The sequence below is a fragment of the Herpailurus yagouaroundi genome, unplaced genomic scaffold, assembly GCF_014898765.1.
Source record: "Herpailurus yagouaroundi ecotype Mexico unplaced genomic scaffold, PumYag 28, whole genome shotgun sequence".
Classification (NCBI taxonomy): domain Eukaryota; kingdom Metazoa; phylum Chordata; class Mammalia; order Carnivora; family Felidae; genus Herpailurus; species Herpailurus yagouaroundi.
This window is the reverse complement of record NW_024412376.1, coordinates 84335926-84348115: the sequence shown is the minus strand read 5'-3', so window position 1 is coordinate 84348115 and position 12190 is coordinate 84335926. Positions and strand designations below refer to the sequence as shown.

General features: G+C 44.4%; 1 pseudogene; it reads left to right on the top strand.

The window, feature by feature from the left end:
* The first annotated feature begins 9568 nt into the window (after positions 1-9568).
* On the top strand, positions 9569-10569 carry LOC121029305 (ADP/ATP translocase 2-like; annotated as a pseudogene).
* Positions 10570-12190: the final 1621 nt, after the last annotated feature.

The following is a 12190-nucleotide window of genomic DNA, read 5'->3' as shown; positions in this document are numbered from 1 at the left end:
AGAACAGTAGTTTGAGTAGAGTGGTGACAAATGACAAAACTGAGCCATCACCTAGCACAGGACAATATATATATATATATCACAAACTCAAAGCCATCATGTACTAATAGATGAGATGTGGCAACTTAGATTGAGTAAAATGATTTTAATTTTTGTATTAAATTGATGTGTAAATTTGAATTTAGCGCTTTTTAGTGTTTAAGATAGAATTTGTAAGTTCGATGTGGCCTTATGATATAAAGTGTATGAGCTTAAGGAATCTATACTTAGTTGTTTTTATTTCAATGCTTATTTATTTATTTTTGAAAGAGAGAAAGAGGGGCGCCTGGGTGGCGCAGTCGGTTAAGCATCCGACTTCAGCCAGGTCACGATCTCGCGGTCCGTGAGTTCGAGCCCCGCGTCGGGCTCTGGGCTGATGGCTCAGAGCCTGGAGCCTGGAGCCTGTTTCCGGTTTTGTGTCTCCCTCTCTCTCTGCCCCTCCCCCGTTCATGCTCTGTCTCTCTCTGTCCCAAAAATAAATAAACGTTGAAAAAAAAAATTTTAAAAAAAAGAAAGAAAGAGAGAGAAATCTCAAGCAGGTTTTTTTTTTTTTTAATGTTTATTTATTTATTTTTGAGAGAGAGAAAGAGAGAATCTCAAGCAGGCTCCACACTTAGCACAGACCCCGATTTGGGGCTCAAACTCACGAACCGTGAAATCATGACCTGAACCGGAAATCAAGAGTCGGATGCTTAAGGACAAAGTCACCTAGGTGTCCCTACACTTAATTTTATGTACAAAGTGATTCACCTGTGAGTATGCCCAGCTCTTCACCTGTCCACCCCCAAAAGGGAAAACTATTTGCTCCTGCTCCCTACCCTTCCCTACACTCCAGAGGAGGGTCTGCTTCTGAGCAGATACCTGGCAAAGGACACCAAGATGGGGGAAGCCCCGCTGGCGTGGGGGATACCAGCAGCCACGTGGGTGTAAGAAGAGCCCAAGTTTGCTATTAGCATCTACTTAATCCTTGAGCTGGGTGCTTCCTTGCACTGTGTAAACTCCTCAGCCATAGGAGGGGTCTTCAACAGGAACTCTGCGGTGAAAAGAAAAGGGCCGAGATTCTTGGTAGGAGAAGCAAAGTGCACAGAATAAGGAGTAGAGAAAGAAAAAAGTTGATAGGTTTGAGGGAGTAGAAAGGGAGTTTTAGGAGACCATGTTAAGAAAGAACATGTAGAGAAATTTGAAGAGGCTAGAAAGTTTGGAAGCATGTCAGAGAAATTTTTCTGGGGGTTATAAAGAAGATTCCCTCAGTGTTTCTCCTGGAGTCACAGGTAAAGACTGGACTCCCGTCAGAACTGTTTGTGTTTAAGGACACGTGGGAGTCCTCAGGGGTGGATCTTTTGAAAGTCCTGTCTTGAGAGCTGGCTCCTCCAATTATGGACCAATTCGGTTAAACTCAAAGATATCTCTCAAGGACAGACATTACATTTCAAGGGAGGTATTGAGAAAGGAAATGTTCTTTCAAGTTAAAAGGCACCCAGCCCTCATCCAAAGTCTCAGTTGCTATTATCTTCTGAAGTAGAGGAATTAGCATTTGATTTCTCTTCTGCCTTGCCTTGGGGTGGGCAGGGTGGAGCTTACCAGAAAGAAAAAGGAGATACATGAGTCTGCTCAAGCTTCATAAATATTTTAGGGTCACGATTCTCCCACTGCATTAGCTAAATGGGACTTCATGGTAGTGCTGGGCTGCAAGAAGAAACCTATGCCAGAGAAGACACCCAGCCGCCAGGTAAAGTGCAATTAGCCGAGCATATAAAATATAATTCGTGTCCTGTCGATCGTACATCTCAAATAGCTCTTGCAGCTGGCCCATTCCTCTCCATCTCCACCCCTTTCATCTCCTCTCTGTTGTTAGAATAGTTTTTAACTGGAATCGTGCTTCCAGGAGGCGTCTTTTCCTCCATTTGTTTATATCCACTCACTGAGCTTGTCTATTCCGTGCTGTCATTGGCGGCTCACTCTTTAGACTCTGCCGTGAGGCCCCACAGCCTCTGCCTCTGCCCAGTTTATAGCCTAGTGGGGACAGAGACGTTAAACGGGTAATCATTCAAATACTGAGTGTGTTGGGCTTCTGGGATCTCATTACAGAGGAAAGGAAAGTCTGGGAGTGCAGAGAAAAGCTTCCGGAGGAGCCCAGAGGGTCTTTAATCTGAGGCCAGAAGGTTGAGGAGGAATTCACCAAGCAGAGGGCAAGCCAAGGGGTGTTGGCTCAAGAATGCCCCAAGTGGAACACCGGGAGAGGCTGAATGATGCCCAGGAAAAAGGAAAAGACTAGCATTTAGGGGCCAGGTAGGTTAGGTAAGTTAGCCTTCAGGCTCAGCTCTAGAAGGGCCCTGTAAAAAAAAGTGAAAATTTGGTTTTTTATTCTAAGGGCTGTTGGAAGTCACTTGAGGTTTTTTTATTTTTTTTATTTAAAAAAAATTTTTTTTAAACGTTTATTTATTTTTGAGACAGAGAGAGACAGAGCATGAACGGGGGAGGGACAGAGAGAAAGGGAGACACAGAATCGGAAGCAGGCTCCAGGCTCTGAGCCATCAGCCCAGAGCCCGACGCGGGGCTCAAAATCACGGACTGTGAGATCGTGATCTGAGCTGAAGTCGGACGCTTAACCCACTGAGCCACCCAGGCGCCCGAGGTTTTTTAATCCAAAAGTGGTAAGATTGGCTGCAGAGTGGGCAATTCATTGCACAGCGTAGCTAATCTTTTTAGAGTGCAAGGTGATTAACGTCACTCCTGTTTTAGTAAAAGTTTTAGTGACATTTTATTTTATTTATTTTTTTGTTTTTTTTTTAATTTTTTTTTTTTAATGTTTATTTATTTTTGAGACAGAGAGAGACAGAGCATGAACAGGGGAGGGGCAGAGACAGAGGGAGACACAGAATCTGAAATGGGCTTCAGGCTCTGAGCTGTTAGCACAGAGCCCGACGCAGGGCTCAAACCCGCAAACCATGAGATCATGACCTGAGCCGAAGTCGGACGCTTAACCGACTGAGCCACCCAGGCACCCCTATTTTATTTTTTAATTAAAATTTTAAAAAATGTTTATTTTTGAAAGAGGGAGAGAGGGAGACAGAGCCTGAGTAGGGGAGGAGCAGAGAGAGAGAGGGAGACACAGAATCCGAAGCAGGCTCCAGGCTCTGAGCCATCAGCAAGGAGCCCGATGCGGGGTTTGAACTTACGAACTGCGAGATCGTGACCTGAGCCGAAGTCAGACACTCAGCCGACCGAGCCACCCAGGCTCCCCTTTAGTGACTTCTTAATGCCATCAGAATGACATCTAAATTTTTAATAAGGTTTGCCAGGCTTCCTGCTACTTTTCCAGGCTCATCTTCGATTCCCTGCTCCTGAAGGGCAACGGAATCTGCCACCCAGAATGTGCCTCTTTGGCATGAAGACAATTTTGAACTAAAGACAGTCAAGGCCCCTTAACTGCCTGAAAGGATTTAGATAATGATTTTAATTGGAAATGGGATGAAGTCAGAGGTCGAGCATCAAAAGTCGAGAACTCAAAGGAAACTGAGATGGAAAGTTTGCCTTAGGCTTTTGAATTCCCTTTAAAATGTAACATGGTTACCTTATAATTTACTTGTAATCATATTGGCTCGAACTTGAAGGGAGAGATACAGGAGGCACAGAATCTGTAAGATGTCATAACCAAAACTGGGTATCATTTTCCTCGAAACCGATTTTAGTCAAAGAGTTCTGGTGTTTAAGATTTTTTAAATCTAATTTTAAGAATGCTATACAGGTTATATTCAGGCACTTGATGTTTTTTTGTAGATCTTAAAACACTCTCAAGGGTTAAGAAAATACACAGCTTATCCTTATCTCTTACCTTGTACTGCCATCCTGTGGCCATTTCATTTTCTAGTTTACAAATCCATTTGCACAACCTTATTTTCTGCCCTCATTCCAGATTATGTTGTCAGATTTTGTCAGTTCTCAACCAACATAGATATGCTATAATGTTAGTAGTACAATATTTAGTAGCGTTTTGCATTTTGCAACAGTAAGATGTCCCATCATGAGGTAGTATATACTACTATGCAATTTTAATTCTGAGTGAGCTTCCATTCAATGTTTTCTAGAGAGCTTTCCTCAAATTTCTTTCCATCCTTCCTTCCTGATCTGGCCTTTCAATGGATGCTTAGGCAGTAGCAATTTATTGTCTCAAAGACTGACTCCCTGGGTTGCCTCTCTCTATTTGAAGTACTTACAGATACTTTCCATTGGAACCCAGCTTTGGATTTCCTTCCCTGGATCTCCCCTCATCTGACTTTATAGACTTCTAAGTCCCAGTGCTCTCCCTGGTGAGATGACGGGTCTAAGCAGGATCGGGCATGGCATGTGCCACAGAATGTGCTCATGTTCTTCTGGCTTGTGACCATCAAATTCTGCTTCTCTGTGGAGAAGTGGCGGGGGGGGGGGGGTGGTGTGGAGGCTGAAGGGTGCAAAGGGCACCTGCTGTCCCAGGGGTTCTTTGTCTAGAAGTAGATTTGGCCTATCCAACCAGGAGACTGATGGCACACACAATCCATGAGAGCAAATTTTGTTCCTGCTGTCTACCCAAGACCGTTAAGACCTAGAGTCTAGCCCAGTAGGAGATAAGTCTGAGAAATGACAATGATAATGGCTAATATATGGAGCTTTCATGTACACCCCGAGTCTTGTTCTAAGCACCTTATATGCATTACCTCATGTTTTAAGCAATCTTGTGAGTAGAGGCCACTAGCATTCTTATTTTACCAATTAAAAACCCCAAGTCTTAGAGGGGTGATGTTCCTGTCAAAGGCAAAGAAAAAAGAGAAACTGTTGGGGGGCTGGTTTGTGATTTTAATTAGGGGAATTAAGGAGGCCTCATTAAGAAGATATTTGAGTAAAGACCAGACGAGGCAGAGGAACCAGCCAGCCAGGCAATTTTCTCATGACTAAGTGTACCAGGTTGAAGGAATAATCAGTGCAAAGGCCCTGAGGCAGATCTGATGGGCTAGTGAAAAATTAAGGAGACCAGTGTAGCTGAAGCAACAGAATTAAAAAAATAATGTTTATTTATTTTGAGAGAGAGAGAGGAAGAGAGAGAGAGAGGGCACATGAGTGAGCGTATCCTGCACAATCTGGGGAGGGGCAGAGAGAGAGAGGGAGAGAGAATCCTGATGTGGGGCTTGAACTCAAGAACCGTGAGATAATGACCTGAGTCAAAATCAAGAGTCAGATGCTTAACTGACTAGGCCACCAGGTGCCCCTAGAATAACAGAATTTGCCAAGGGATCACATATAGGGTGAAAGAGAGAAGCGTCAAGACAGATGCCATGTTCTTTGCCTAAGCAACAGTCAGGATGTAATGTTCATTTACTGAGATGGGAAGAATGAAGGGAGGTGCAAGTGTGGGGCTAGGGTAGGTTGATGGAGGCAGGGTAGTTGATGCGGGCAAGGTCAAGACCTCAGTTTTGGACAGTTGCCTTTGAGATGCCAATTAAACGTCCGTGGTGAGATGTTGAGGAGGCCCTTATTTTATTTTATTTTATTTTATTTTAATTTTTAAATGTTTATTTATTTTTGAGAGAGAGAGAAGGTAAGTGGGAGAGGTGCAGAGAGAGGAGGACAGAGGATCCCAAGTGGGCTCTTCGCTAACAGCACACAGTTGGATGTGGGGCTTGAACTCACACACCGGAAGATCGGGACCTGAGCCGAAGTTGGTTGCTCAACCGACTGAGCCAAAGTGCCCCGAGGAAGCCTTTGGATATGAAAACCTGGAGTTCAGGAGAAAGATCCAGGCTGAAATGGAAATCAGCAGTAGCTGGTATTGAAAACCACGAGACTGGGGTGCCTGGGTGGCTCAGTCAGTTGAGCGGCCGACCTCGGCTCAGGTCATGATCTCACGGTCCGTGGGTTCGAGCCCCGCGTCGGGCTCTGGGCTGACGGCTCAGAGCCTGGAGCGTGTTTCAGATTCTGTGTCTCCCTCTCTCTGACCCTCCCCCGTTCATGCTCCATCTCTCTCTGTCTCAAAAATAAATAAACGTTAAAAAAAAAAAAAAGAAAAAGAAAACCACGAGACTGAAAGAGATGGTCAGAGAAGTGAGTTTAGTTAGAAAAGAGAAGGGACCAATGCTCAGATGTCAGGGAGATGAGTAAGCATTCCTAAAATGGTAGCTGCTGGCGTTATTATCATAATTTCACCCAGATTTCCTTATTTGAGGGCCACCCTTCACTCCAGCTCTCTGGTTCTCCAGTAAGGGGCCATTTGGAAAAATCCCACCTTGTGTCTTTCAGTTTCTCTCCAGGACAGCACTTCCATTGTAAACACTGCTTCTGGCTGTGGCCACTCACATGGGACACACTGCCTTTTCCTGACAACACCTCCCATTCCAGCTAAAATCAAGGTACCTTGCTGCTTTTAGTACCTGGCTGTCTGCTGGGGAGAGTCCCTGCCATCCCCCTGCCTGTCCTGACGCCATCAGCCCTCTGCCCACCCTCCGTCCTCGGGAGCAGTCCGTCACCTCACCTTCAGGGTCTGGGGTATCTGGACTCGATCTGACAGCTTCTTCCTCTCTCTGTACAGGGAACAAGTCCCACGGAGTTCACATTGCTTTCTCCTTTTACCATCGAGACTCTTTCTCTCCCTCACATTTAAATTTTTTTTTTTTAACGTTTATTTTTGAGACAGGGAGAGACAGAGCATGAACAGGGGAGGGTCAGAGAGAGGGAGACACAGAATCTGAAGCAGGCTCCAGGCTCTGAGCTGTCAGCACAGAGCCCGACGTGGGGCCCGAACTCATGGACTGTGAGATAATGACTTGAGCCGAAGCCAGCGGCTTAACCGACTGAGCCACCCAGGCGCCCCTCTCACATTTAAATTCATATTGATTTTCCCTAAAGATTTGGACTCTCTGGTTTGGAAAACCTCACTACATGTTTATATTTTTTTAACTTAAAAAAATTAGAAAAAAAATTTCATGCTTATTTATTTTGAGAGAGAGAGAGAGAGAATGAGTCAGGAAGGGGCAGAAAGAGAGAGGGAGAGAGAGAGAATCCCAAGCAGGCTCTGCACTGTCGGGACAGAGCCCGACAGATATCACAAATTGTGAGATCAAGACCTGAGCTGAAGTCAAGAGTTGGACACTTAACCAACTGATTCACCCAGGCGTCCCTTTTTAACTTTTTTAAAAAATATATTTTTTATTGAAGTACAATGAAGATAACATGTTATATTCTCCTCCTGTGCATGACATAATGATTCAACAATTCTGTACATTACTCAGAGCTCATCGAGGTACGTGTGCTCTTAATTAATCCCTTTTATTTATTTCCCCCACCCACTTTTGTCTTCATTTTTAACTCTGAATTGTAACATCATATCTCGTACAATGTAAATAATATTAATAAAATGGATACTTTGTACCCACCACCCAACTTAAGAAAAAAACATTCTGGTGACTCAGATGTCCCTTGTGCCCTCTTTTTTTTTTTTTTTTTTTTTAATGTTTATTTATTTTTGAGACAGAGAGAGACAGAGCATGAACAGGGGAGGGTCAGAGAGAGGGAGACACAGAATCTGAAACAGGCTCCAGGCTCTGAGCTGTCAGCACAGAGCCCGACGCGGGGCCCGAACTCACAGACTGTGAGATCACGACCTGAGCCGAAGTACGCCGCTTAACCGACTGAGCCACCCAGGCGCCTTGTGGCCCTCCTTAATGCTGCCCTTTCTCCTCCCCACTTGAGGAAACTTGTGCAATATATTCCCTTGCTCATCTTTACAGCGATGCGGGATAAGGGGTTTCGTCTAGGAATTAACACCTTCTACCTTTAGTGAAGATCTGGAAGGGACTGTGGGAAAGATGGAGGAAAAACCACTAACCAGCCTTCTGAAGCTGCATGCGGATGGGCCAGCCAGCATCTCAAGGAGAAGCTAAGAATCCGGGCCACCGAGCGGGGCTGCAAAGAGGCAGCTGCAGGAGACGGTGGGAAGGGACGGCCTCTGCGAGGTGGTCCCTCTTCCAGTCCGCTGCCATCAGCCTACAGTTGGCCAAAGGGCCGGCAGTGGATAGAAGGGCTGACAGCTGCGGAGAGGAGAGGAGTGTAAGTAGGAACCCAGCACCATCGCCGCTTTTGACTGCATGTGCCTTCCAAGAAAACGGGCTGCTGCTCCCCTTCTGCCTCCAGTATCTTATTTAAGTTCCTCTTTTGGTCAGGTTCGACCTCCAACCACATAGGGAAGGGAACTCTGGGGTTTGTAGTTTCCAGCTTAGCCAGACTGGCAATGAAATACACCAGCGCTGCTGCCTATGAGTCAATCCTAACGCTCAGTATTGTTGAGTTTGGGCCGCACTTTATTATCACGAACCATGCAGCTTAGTTTTTTCTACGACTCGCTTTTGTCTTTTCGTTGGGGTTGTTAGCTTTGGTTTTTGAGATTCCATCCTGCTGATCCGTTCGCTTTTAACTACTATAGACAGAATTCCAAAGTATGAAAATATATATGTATTTTATGTATCCATTTCAGTAGAATTAGATATTTGGGTTTTTTCTTTTCAGATTTTGCTTCTATGAACAATGTTTCTATGACTATTATATATGTCTCCTTATCTCCTGTAGCACATATACACAGGAGAGAAACTGTGAGGTATAGAATATGTTACATGCAGCTTTATTACATAGTGTCAAACTGTTTTCCACGCGGATTGTGCTCCCACTGGCAGTGTGTGAGTGTTTCTGTTGCTAAACATCTTCATTATGAAGACACTTGACATTGTCAGATATTTTAAAATTTGCAAAAGCAAGGAGGCATAAAATGGCATCTGATTTTGATTTCAATTTTTTTTTACTTATTATGAATGAGACTGGACATCTTTTACATATTTTTTCACTATTAGCATTTCCTCTTTTATGAAATAACTGGTGTATCTTTTGTTCTGGTTCTTTTCCTTAGAAGAGTTCTTCAGCAATTCTGGATAACAATCTTTTACTGATTGTTTATACTGCAAATATTCTTTCTCAATTTGTGGCTTGTGATCAGTTTGAGTCATTTCTGCTTTGCTGCTCTATTTTATCGACCTACCCCTGTTCCATTTCTACACTGGATTGTCTGGTCATGTTCTTTCTAGTGTCTTTTGATGAACTCCTGGAAAGCCCAAATTTTAGTGTGGTAAATGTGGCCTTCCTCCCCAACTGCCTGGTGATTTGGGGTCTTGCATAAGGAATCCTTCTTTTCTTCCATATTGTAAAATATTCTATATTGCCTTCTAAAGTTATTCTGGTTTTGCCTTTTGCAAGTGTTTAATTTCCCACAGATAATGTGATACATGCTCCTTTATAATTGAGCTTCCATATATGCATGAGTTTGTTTCTGGCCTCTGGTCTGTTCCATTGGTCCTGACATGTGCAAGGACAAGTGTCCCCATCTCGTTCTTCTTTAGCATTGCCTTGGCTTTTCTTATCTTATCTAAAAAAGCCATTTGCTTTTCTGCATAAATTTAAAAATCAAATTGTCGAGTTCCCCCAGAAACCTCTGTAGTGATTTGTGTAGAATTAGGGGACAACTGAACTCTTTACGAACTACTCTGCCATCTCCTGCCTCCTCTTTCCTTTCAACATGACCAATGCTGCCGTGTCCTTTGTCGAGGACTTCCTGGTGGGTGGAGTGTCTGCGGCCACCTCCAAGACCCCTTGGTAGCACCCATCGAGCGGATCAAGCTGCTGCTGCAGGTGCAACATGCCAGCAAGCAAATCACCACAGATAAGCACTACACGGGCATTAGAGACTGTGTGGTTCGTATCTCCAAGGAGCAGGGAGTCCTGTCCTTCTGGTGTGGTAACTTGGCTGGCCAATATCATCAGATACTTCCCCACTCAGGCTCTTAACTTTGCCTTTCAAGTTAAATACAAGCAGATCTTCCTGGGTGGTGTGGACAAGAGAACCCAGTTTTGGTGTTACTTTGCAGGGAATTGGGTCAGGTGGCGCCTCTGGGGCCACGTCTCTGTGTTTTGTGTCTCCTCTTGATTTTGCCCATACCCTTCTAGCAGCTGACGTGGGCAAAGCTGGAGCTGAAAGGGAATTCAGGGGCCTCCGTGACTGCCTGGTTAAGAACTACAAATCTCATGGGATTAAGGTCCTGTAGAAAGGCTTTAATGTTTCTGCGCAGGGTAACCTCATCTACTGAGCTGCCTACTTCAGTATCTGACAACTGCAAAGGGAATGCATCCAGATCCCAAGAGTACTCACATCTCCATCAGCTGGATGATCGCACAATCCGTCACAGAGGTTGCTGTGTTGACTTTCTATCGGGTTGACACTCTTTGTCGCCGTGTGATGGTATAGTCAGGGCGCAAAGGAACTGATATCATGTGCACAGTCATGCTTGACTGCTGGAGGAATACTGCTCGTGATGAAGGAGCCAAAGCTTTTCTCAAGGGGGCTTTGTGCAATGTTCGCAGAGGCCTGGGCGGTGCTTTTGTGCTTGTCTTGCATGATGAAGTCGAGATGTTCACGTGAGTTATTTCCTGGCTTTTTCACCCTGTGAACAGGCATGTTGTAGCGTATAACATATCTTAAGCATTCTTTTTTTTTTAATTTTTTTTTCAACGTTTATTTATTTTTGGAACAGAGAGAGACAGAGCATGAACGGGGGAGGGGCAGAGAGAGAGGGAGACACAGAATCGGAAACAGGCTCCAGTCCCCGAGCCATCAGCCCAGAGCCCGACGCGGGGCTCGAACTCACGGACTGCAAGATCGTGACCTGGCTGAAGTCGGACGATATCTTGAGCATTCTTGACAGACTGTTGGCTATTTATCAATGGCAACTATTGACTGGTTGGAAATGGGAAGCAATACTATTCATCTGACCAGTTTTCTCCTTAAGCCATTTCCGTGATGATGGGACTCAACTGTCGTTTTTTCAGTCACTCCTGATAAACAAATTTGAAGAAATAATAAAAAAAAAAAAATCCGAAAGAAAACAAGAGAAGTCTTTACAGACTGCTAATCTGTTCCCGCTGAATCTGTTCTTCTGCTCATGAGCTCATGGCTGCCATCTGAAGACTCTCTCACCTTTCTTGGCACCTAGTTTTGGCCGTGTGTGGCAGAGTACTTGCAAACTGATTGCCATTATTTCCTTCCCTGTAGCCACATGTCACTTTGCTGCTGTCCTTTCAAGAAACAGAATATGCCTCCTCCTTTGGAATATGAGCTGGCGTTATCACTTGTTTGCCTAATAGATTGCAGTGGGTAAGATACCATGCCAATTCTGAGCCTCGGTCTCAACCAGACTTTTGTGCCATGGCTCTCTGCTGGAATTGTGCCACCGTCTGCGAACAGCCCCGGGTGAGTCTGCTGGATGGTGAGAGACACATGCACCTTCAGTCACCTCATAGCCAGGCTTTGCTGTATACTAACTTTGACCTCAAGCAAGGTGCCTGAGGCACCTCATCTCTAAAATGAGGATCATAATAATATCCAGCAAACAGTGTTGTTGTAAGGATTAAGTGAGCTAACATAAAGTAAAGCATTTAGTGGGGCACCTGGGTGACTCAGTGGGTTAAGCATACTCCTCTTGATTTCGGCTCAGGTCATGATCCCAGGGCTGTGGAATTGAGCCCCGTGTTGTGACCTCTCTCTCTCTTAAATAAATAAACTTAAAAAAAAAAAAAAAAGTAAAGCACTTAGAAGGGAGCCTGGCACATAATAAACTCTTTGAGGGTCAGTTATTACCATTATAGTGCAAAAGAGTGCACATTTTGGGCTCATATGGAGAAAAACAAATTTATTTGCCCAGAACATAGAGTGTGTGCTTAGTTGGGAAGAAATGGCTGGGAAGGCAGGGAGGAGCAAGTTTGTAAGTAGCCTTGAATGCCTGCCTCAGATATACGGATTTTTATTCTACAGATATTAGGGAGCCATTGCAAGTGGTGAGCATTTAAGAAACATGATGAATGTATTCAAATATTTAGATAAGTTCTCACATTCTTATTAAATGGTCCCCCATAATTTTTTCAGTCTCTCTAACTAAAGACTGATTGGAGATGCACTTGATGGCAAGGAATCCTAAAATGGTCATTTATTTTGGAATGGAGTAGTTGGATGGGTTTGCTCATGTTCACACAGTTGGGTGGCTGTTGCTTTTGCAATGAAAGCAAAAGAATCTGGTACGGTTTATGT